The sequence below is a fragment of the Crocodylus porosus genome, unplaced genomic scaffold, assembly GCF_001723895.1.
Source record: "Crocodylus porosus isolate Cpor-Errol unplaced genomic scaffold, CroPor_comp1, whole genome shotgun sequence".
Lineage (NCBI taxonomy): Eukaryota > Metazoa > Chordata > Crocodylia > Crocodylidae > Crocodylus > Crocodylus porosus.
In genome coordinates, this window is record NW_017728886.1 from 215,119,361 (window position 1) to 215,127,098 (window position 7,738).

Here is a 7,738-nt window from a genome sequence, read left to right on the forward strand (position 1 = left end):
GGACACTGGGGGGCACATGCACCCCCTGAGATTGGCCCCTGCTTGCCAGGGAGTGGGGCCACTGAGAGAAGTGCCAGCAGCGCTTCTGGGATCGGTGATCAGCCGCTGGGGGACCCCTTCTCCCCCATTTGGTTTAAAGCAGTTTCTGATCACTTAAACTGGTGTATGTATAATATCTGTCCCTAGCCTCAGTGACAAAAAGAAAGATCCACCTTTTGCCATGGACAAACATGCCTGGAGAGAGCAAAAACCCTACCACCAAACTAATGTAACTCATTACTCTCTTCCTGTTCTTAAGACTGGAGATATAAAAAAGAAGACTAGAAGGGCAGAAGAACAAAGCTAAATATTAGATGGTTACTATCTGCCTCCAGACAATATAGAGAAAAGGAAACAAAATCTCTGCAAAGCCCGCTGACATGGAACAATCAAGTTCCTAGATTTCTCAGCATAGTCCTTAAACCAACAATTAGGGCCTTGACCAGGGAAATGGCAGGCCCTGTATTGTTGCTGCCCCAGGCTTATGCCCCAGTAAAGTCTCTTTTTTCTCTGGGTTTATTAATATTTACCAATTTGTTTCAAATTACTAGCAGACTGAGTCAGAAACTCAAAAGACTGGTGGCTTGGGTACTCAGGACTCTAGAAACACAGATTCAACCACTCTGAATCAGGCAGAAAAGGGACTTGGACCCTGGTCTCCTTCATTCTAGGTAAGTGCTCTAACCACTAGGCTACTGGCTATTCTGGCATAGGGCATTTACTTTCTCTTTGACTAGAAACACAGTCCCAGAGCTGAGAAGCTGGATGATCAAAGTATTGTTGTATATTTTCATAATAAGCCTTCTATTTTCAGTGACAGTGGTTTTCAGTGGAAAATGCTTTTTGTTGAAAAATTTACAACCAACTAAACTCAGACAGACAGACTGCTGGACCAAAGTATTAGATGTGACAAAAATACAGCTAGTGGATCACAGCTGTAGCTCAAATGCTGAATCCTACTATTGTTCAGTTAGTGCCTCAAAGGAGAGAGGTTCAGATAGCAACACTATTTTTTGGTATTTGTCCTAAATTGAAACAGAAAATAAACTAACAACATTAAGATTTCACTGTTTGCCCTTTTTACAAAAATTATGCTTTTAGTGTTCTAAAAATCAAAGCTTCATGCAATTGTTCTTTTAAAAGGCAGATGTCAACAAAATGGTTTGATATATTTCTAAGCAAATGCATATGCTATCAAAATTGTGAAGGTCCCACTGTCAGCTAACAAAAGGATGAGGGGTACAGCAAATGAGTGAGTTGCTGTATTATCAGTATGGTTTAATTCAGTGATTGAAATAGGTTGATTGTGATTAGAAATAGTCTTTTTACATGATACGCTTTTACTAGATGACCCTGTAATGTCCCTTACAGCCCTATTTCTCTATAATCCTCTGAAAGCTACAGCCAGCAGCTTGTGAATTTCAACTTAGAATGCCACTTAAAAGGTGGTGTTGAGGGTTCCCTCTTTCCAATGTGATACAGCACTTGTATCCACTCCTGACAGGCTATGAGATGCTGGACTCATGTTTATCCTTTAGTACATAGTCAGTCCTGTTGGAGTGGATGTTAAGTTAAGCACATGTGCGTTTGTAGGGCTTAGGCCTCCATCATACAACCCTACAATCATAGCACTGAACTTTTTAAAAGCTATTTCAGAAAGTTTGTGGAGGTTCCTAAAATGCCCCAACTCTTCATTATCCTCATTGTAGCAGAGCACTAGGGTGCTCGCTACTAGCAAAGGTAACAAGGACCCAGCTGCCAATCTGCAGGGCAGTGCAGGTGGAAGTGCTAAGGCAACTGATTGGGTCAGCTGACCGCCAGGGGGCAGGGAAGCAGGCTGAGGCCAGATGTCAGTTCCATCTGACTGCCCGAGGAGTAGGAGCTCTGCTACAGAGCAGAGCAGACCCGAGCCGAGCAGGAACTCTGTTGCAGAGCAAAGCAGAGCAGAGCAGAGCTGAGCGGCCTTACCACCTCAGTGTCAGTATGAGGGAAAGGTGTGGAGAGAACCCTGACTGGGAAGTGTGAAGAACAGCCAGGGTGGCGCACAGCTTATGTTATAACCGGGCGGCTTATTTTGAGTTATAGCCGGTTGGCTTATGGCTTTATGTTCCCTGGTTTGTTATTGTTATACCAGAGGACCGGGTGAGGCTATAGGGGAATGAGGAGGCCTCAGGGGAGCGCCCTGATAGTGTGGGGTTCCTGGTGCCCTTGGAGGGCACAGCAATCTGGTGCCAAGGAGGGCACAGCAGGTGGTGTGCTGTAGGGTGGTGCTGTGTAGTGGGGTGTCCCGACCCCAGCCCAGTGGGGGCGACATCGGGCAAGAGCTAGCGGGGTGTCCCGACCCCAGCCCAGTGAGGCAGTATCGGGGGAGGGGGGTAGAGCCCAAGCAGGGCATATGACCCCGAAGACGGGTCAGGGAGCCAGGCACGGCTACAGGCCACCTGAGCCCCTACCGCGAGAAGCGCGGGCGACGAAACCCCCAGTGGGGTAACCTACCGCGAGAAGCGCAGGAGATGAAACCCGTGTGGGTGAGAGCACGGGGAGACAGGCCCAGTGGGGCGCTGCTTCTACATATTGAGAAGCCCCGGAGAGGGCAGATGCGCGGGTAAGAGCCTGAGGAGGGCGAGCTACGTAGGGGAGTCCCAGAGAGGGGGCGAACCTATCACAGGACCCCAAAGAGAGGGCGAGCTATACAGAGGCCCTGGAGGGGGTCCCTAAGACAAGTAGAGACACGAGAACGTCCGGCACATCTGCGAGGCTTGGGGCATGCTCAAGGGGAGGTTGGAGGCACGCGATGCTCATAGGGTTAGGGCACCAAATTTGTCTGGTACAGAGCTGGGACCGGTAGAGTAAGAGCACCAGGTCCAAGGGGCTAAGTAAGGCAGCCTTCCATTAACCTTAGAGAAACAGCAAAGTCGTGGCGGGCGAGAAAGGGTGCTAGACCGGCAACTTGGCACGGTCGGGGCACCAGGGGAGATCACAGCCGCTCCTGGGTCCCTGCCCTGTGACACTCATTATGAAAAGCCAATGGCACTTTATCGTGCATCAGCAGATGCATGACAAATAGGTCCAAGGAGGTGATACTTCCCCTCTATCAGGCGCTGGTCAGACCGCAGCTGGAGTACTGCGTGCAATTCTGGGCGCCGCACTTCAAGAAAGATGCGGATAACCTGGAGAGGGTCCAGAGAAGGGCCACTCGTATGGTTAAGGGCCTGCAGGCCAAGCCCTATGAGGAGAGATTAGAGAAACTGGACCTTTTCAGCCTCCGCAAGAGAAGGTTGAGAGGCGACCTGGTGGCTGCCTATAAGTTCGTCAGGGGGGCACAGAAGGGAATTGGTGAGTATTTATTCACCAAGGCGCCCCCGGGGGTTACAAGAAATAATGGCCACAAGCTGGAGGAGAGCAGATTTAGATTAGATATTAGGAGGAACTTCTTCACAGTTCGAGTGGCCAAGGTCTGGAACGGGCTCCCAAGGGAGGTGGTGCTCTCCCCTACCCTGGGGGTATTCAAGAGAAGGTTGGATGTGTATCTAGCTGGGGTAATGTAGGCCCAGCACTCTTTCCTGCTTATGCAGGGGGTCGGACTCGATGATCTATTGAGGTCCCTTCCGACCCTAGCATCTATGAATCTATGAATCTATGTAGAGTTGAACTAATGGTAGAAAGACAGAATTGTGACAAGGCATGAAGGAGCCCATTATTTTAAACCCACTCAGATCTATATGGCAGCATTCTGTTAAAAAAAAAAAAAGGTGGCTCGATATAGATGTCTTATGCGCATTAGAGATGAATCTAGTACTGACTCATAACAAAGCCACCTGTGAGCTACATGTTCACATAAAACATATGACAATAGTAATGCTAAACCAGTAGTTCCTGAACTTTTTGGTGCAAACTCATAAAAGCCCTCAATTTTTCTCACAACCTTCATGCTTCTGATGATCAAACTTTTAACTGAGAATACTATTATGGCACATGAGAACTGGTGGTGGCCATGGACCATTCTTTAAGGGTAACTCTTGAAAAAAGAATAAAGCACAACATTTACATGGTTTATACTATATGATATAAACATCTCTGAAATTTTGTAACTCATGCTGATACAGGTTTTAAGGTTACTACAGCTTTACATGTACTTAGTTTCTTAAATTTTATACATTTGAAAGCAAAGCATAGGCAATTCAACAGTTTGTATTATATGGTCAATATTCGTCTTTTCCTGCTGGTGTCCTTTTAAACATTGAACATGGTTTGGATTTTTTCACTCTTGGAAAAAAGCACATTTATAACATTCTTTCTTATGAGATAATTGGCTCCGAGTTACAACGTTTTAACTTTAAGATGTGATTTTCAGTAACCACTTGTGTTGCGAGTCCGAGGACTGCCTGTATTCTACAAATATTAATGAAATAATTTTACAATAACCTTATGCAACAAAGATATAAAACTACCCAGTAACAAGGGTGGTAAAAATAAAGCATAGACTTAGGCATAGATAACTAGGAAATACAGGAGACCTTCACCATTCGCGGGGGATATGTTCACGAATAAGGCATTGCGTTCATGAATGCCATCTGCATTCATGAACGCAGTGCCCCCGGCAGCTGGGGGGGAGGGGAGGGGGTCACAGTGATGGCAGGAACCCGGTGGCAGCAAGCGCAGAGTTCCCGAGGAGCTCCTTTAAGTGTATTTTGGATGTGGGTTCGGCATTTGCAAACATCTGAAACTGCAAATGTCAAACCTGCAAATAGTGAGGGCTTCCTGTAGTCTGAGAGTTGAGAGAGAAATTTGGGAGATACTAAAATTCCTAAATCTGGGCTTGGACTTTAAAACACTACACCTCTATCTAGACCAGGCATTGTCAACCAGGGGTACGCACACCCCTGGGGGTATTTGAACCAGTCCAAGGGGCTCCACTCAGGTGGGTGGGGACGGAGCATTGCTGCCTCCCAGGAGCAGGGCCAGGGCGAAGGCAGCGGGGCAAGGAAGGTTGCACGTGATGGCGGCCACTGCCACACACCAGCCCAGTGAGCTTCCTCTCCCAGCAGAGGAGTATTGCTGCCCTCACCTAAGCCTGATGAGCTTCCTTGCACTGCCCTGGCCCTGCTCCTGGGAGGTGGTGGTGCTCCATCCCCACTTCCCTACTCCGTGTCCAGCCGCGCACCCTCCCTCCCCCCACTCGGTGTCCAGGCGCTGGAAGTACTTAGACTAAAAAACGTTAAAAACCCTTGATCTAGACCATACTTAGTTCTTTAAGGCCTGGCCTACATTATACTTAAATTCATTCCAGTACCTACATCCATCTAGTTACACTTGCACTGTTATAGTGGCTCTGGTAACCCACTGCAATAGGTATGTTAATACCGTTACACTGCTGTGAAGTTCAGAAATAGCCTTAACAATGACAGACTCTAAAAAGTAGCTATTATTTTAGCATTCTGCTTCATTTTCAGGTTTCATTTATGGGTCATATTATAAATCTGGAAAGATTTTAATTTTTATCGTAACAAGCAATGACTGAAATCACTAAAGCTGCAAGATGTGATTCCAGAGTCTTAAAACTTGAAGGCCTTGTCTTCACTATTAACTAATCCATCTGTTAAATAATTCCAGTGAAAACCAGGCAGCAGTTTTGTCCCATATTAGCAATAAAAATATAGCTTTTCCTTTGTGAAGAGACACCCCAAAGACTTGGAAACAAAGTATTGTTCTCTCCTCTTTCATTTTCATTTACTTGGTGCATCTGACAGGCCTTGCATGTAACCAGCTTTACTTTCTACATCCCCGTATACAGGCACTCCTCAGACTTACTGGTTCCTGAAAACCGCATAATAAGTCAAAAGGTTGTAACTTGGAACCAGTTTTCTCACAGGAACAATGTTACTAATGGGGGATTGCTTCCTTTAGGAGGCTTGACACAGTTGTGCCCAACTGGTAAGTCTGTTGTGGTGGCGGGGAGGGAAGGGGCACAGGGGGACAGGTTAAAGCAACCGCAGTGAGGGAGGGATTGCAGCTGGGGCTAGGACCGGGGTTAGGGCAAGCTGCCCAGCCAAGATAGGGGGACTCAGGGAGGGGGTGGGGCAGTTCCTGCTGCTGTGTGCAGCCAGCCCAAGAGGGTACAGGGGAGCAGACATTCAATGCACATAAACCAGTTTGAAAATGGCTGAAACTGGTTTGAGATAAACCTGGTTGAATGCAGTATCAGACTTAACTGAGTTGTGTTAAACCAATTTATGCAATGTGTCCCAGACCTCTTCTTGGTTTAAGTTAAATCAGAGGCCTCCAGCATCCCAACTACTTTGCAACTCTGGACAGGGCTATTCTCTCTGCTCCAGCCTATCAGGGCTAGCCTCACCCTTCTGCTCCCTGGCTGGAGCTCCTACAGAGACTGCAGGCATCTGCTTGGCTTCCTCCTGTTCTCCCCATCCCCTCACCATTCCCTGCTCAATTCCCTTCTGCTAGCATACCATATGCTGGCTATGGTCTGTGTTGTGGGAGACAGGAAAAGGGAACAGTGTCGGCTTAGGGATTTTTGGAGCTAATCAACAGGTAGCTGGTAAAATTGCTCTGTTCCTTCCTTGGAAAAGTTGTTTAAGAAGAGCTTGAACTAACAAGAGAGCCTTTTGTTTTGCTGATGGGCTTGATAAACACTGTACAACTCCCTCTTGTGTAAGTAAATGCTGTGTAACTCTCTGCTGGCGCTGCTGGTCAGAGAAGCAGTGATCAGGAGGGCCTTCCTAATCAAAGCATTCTGCTGGGGCTGGCCATGTCCCCCTCAGCTCAGCACTGTAGATAGGGAGGGAGGGCTGCTCTAACACCCCCCCCGGCTTCTAGTCTGAGCCACTGCGGCATGTGCCTCGATTTCTTTAGTGCAGAGGGGACGTCTATACACTTACAAACCAGTTTAGCCTAGCCAGGTTAGACTAACTTACAAAGACTGAATCAATTCACACTCAGGCTTTCTGAATGTCTGTCCCTGGCCTTCAGGTCAGAACCCCTACAGACTGCAAAGAAAAGAAGGAGACAGCGCCAGGGGCAAGGATCACAAATCAGGCCAGTAACTGCCTCCAACTCCTGTACAGAACAAGCAATAAGGTGACTAGAAGCTGTGTCCCCAAGTAGATAAATTGACAGTGAAAGCTACAGGAGGTATAAGGAGGCAGAAAGTTCCCCTCACAGGCAGATGAACTGGAGTGAGAAGTATGCCACTAAGCACATCCAGATGACTACAGGAAGCATTTGGATTTCTATGGATAATTCCCCACAACTGCAAGAAATAGGAAACAATGAGTACAGATGAAGCCCCATGACAGGGTGGGAAATTTTTTCACTTCCCCATCTGCTCTGCTAGGTTAGAAAGTGTTTGAGCTGACCAGTGGGCTTGAGAGAGTTCCCCATTACAACCTCCACCACAGGATGGGGAAGACAAACCCAGTGGGCTCGACTGGATACAGCTCTACTTTCTGTGTATGGAAGGCATAACCAGAACACTTTCATGCACATGCAGAAGTAGGAGTTTATCCTATTCTCAGTCCCACCCATACTACAGTGACACAAAAGAGCACAAAACCTTTAGAGCTGCAAAGAAGGGTGAAATTTTCTTTACAGTGATTTCTATTCCATATATTAAAGAAAATCCAAATTGACTGTATCTCTTAGGGTCCGTAGGGCTAATAGTTGCAAATATAAACTTGTAAAT

General features: G+C 47.0%; 1 protein-coding gene across 2 annotated transcripts in view; it reads right to left on the reverse strand.

The window, feature by feature from the left end:
* STAU2 (staufen double-stranded RNA binding protein 2) overlaps positions 1 to 7,322 on the reverse strand; it is a 230,467-nt gene extending 223,145 nt beyond the window's left edge. The window contains exon 1 of one of the 2 annotated variants that reach the window (XM_019549301.1): positions 7,217 to 7,322. The gene's annotated coding sequence lies outside the window, so the exon portion shown is untranslated. The remainder of the gene's footprint in view (positions 1 to 7,216) is intronic. The other variant, XM_019549293.1, reaches the window with a different exon arrangement.
* Positions 7,323 to 7,738: the final 416 nt, after the last annotated feature.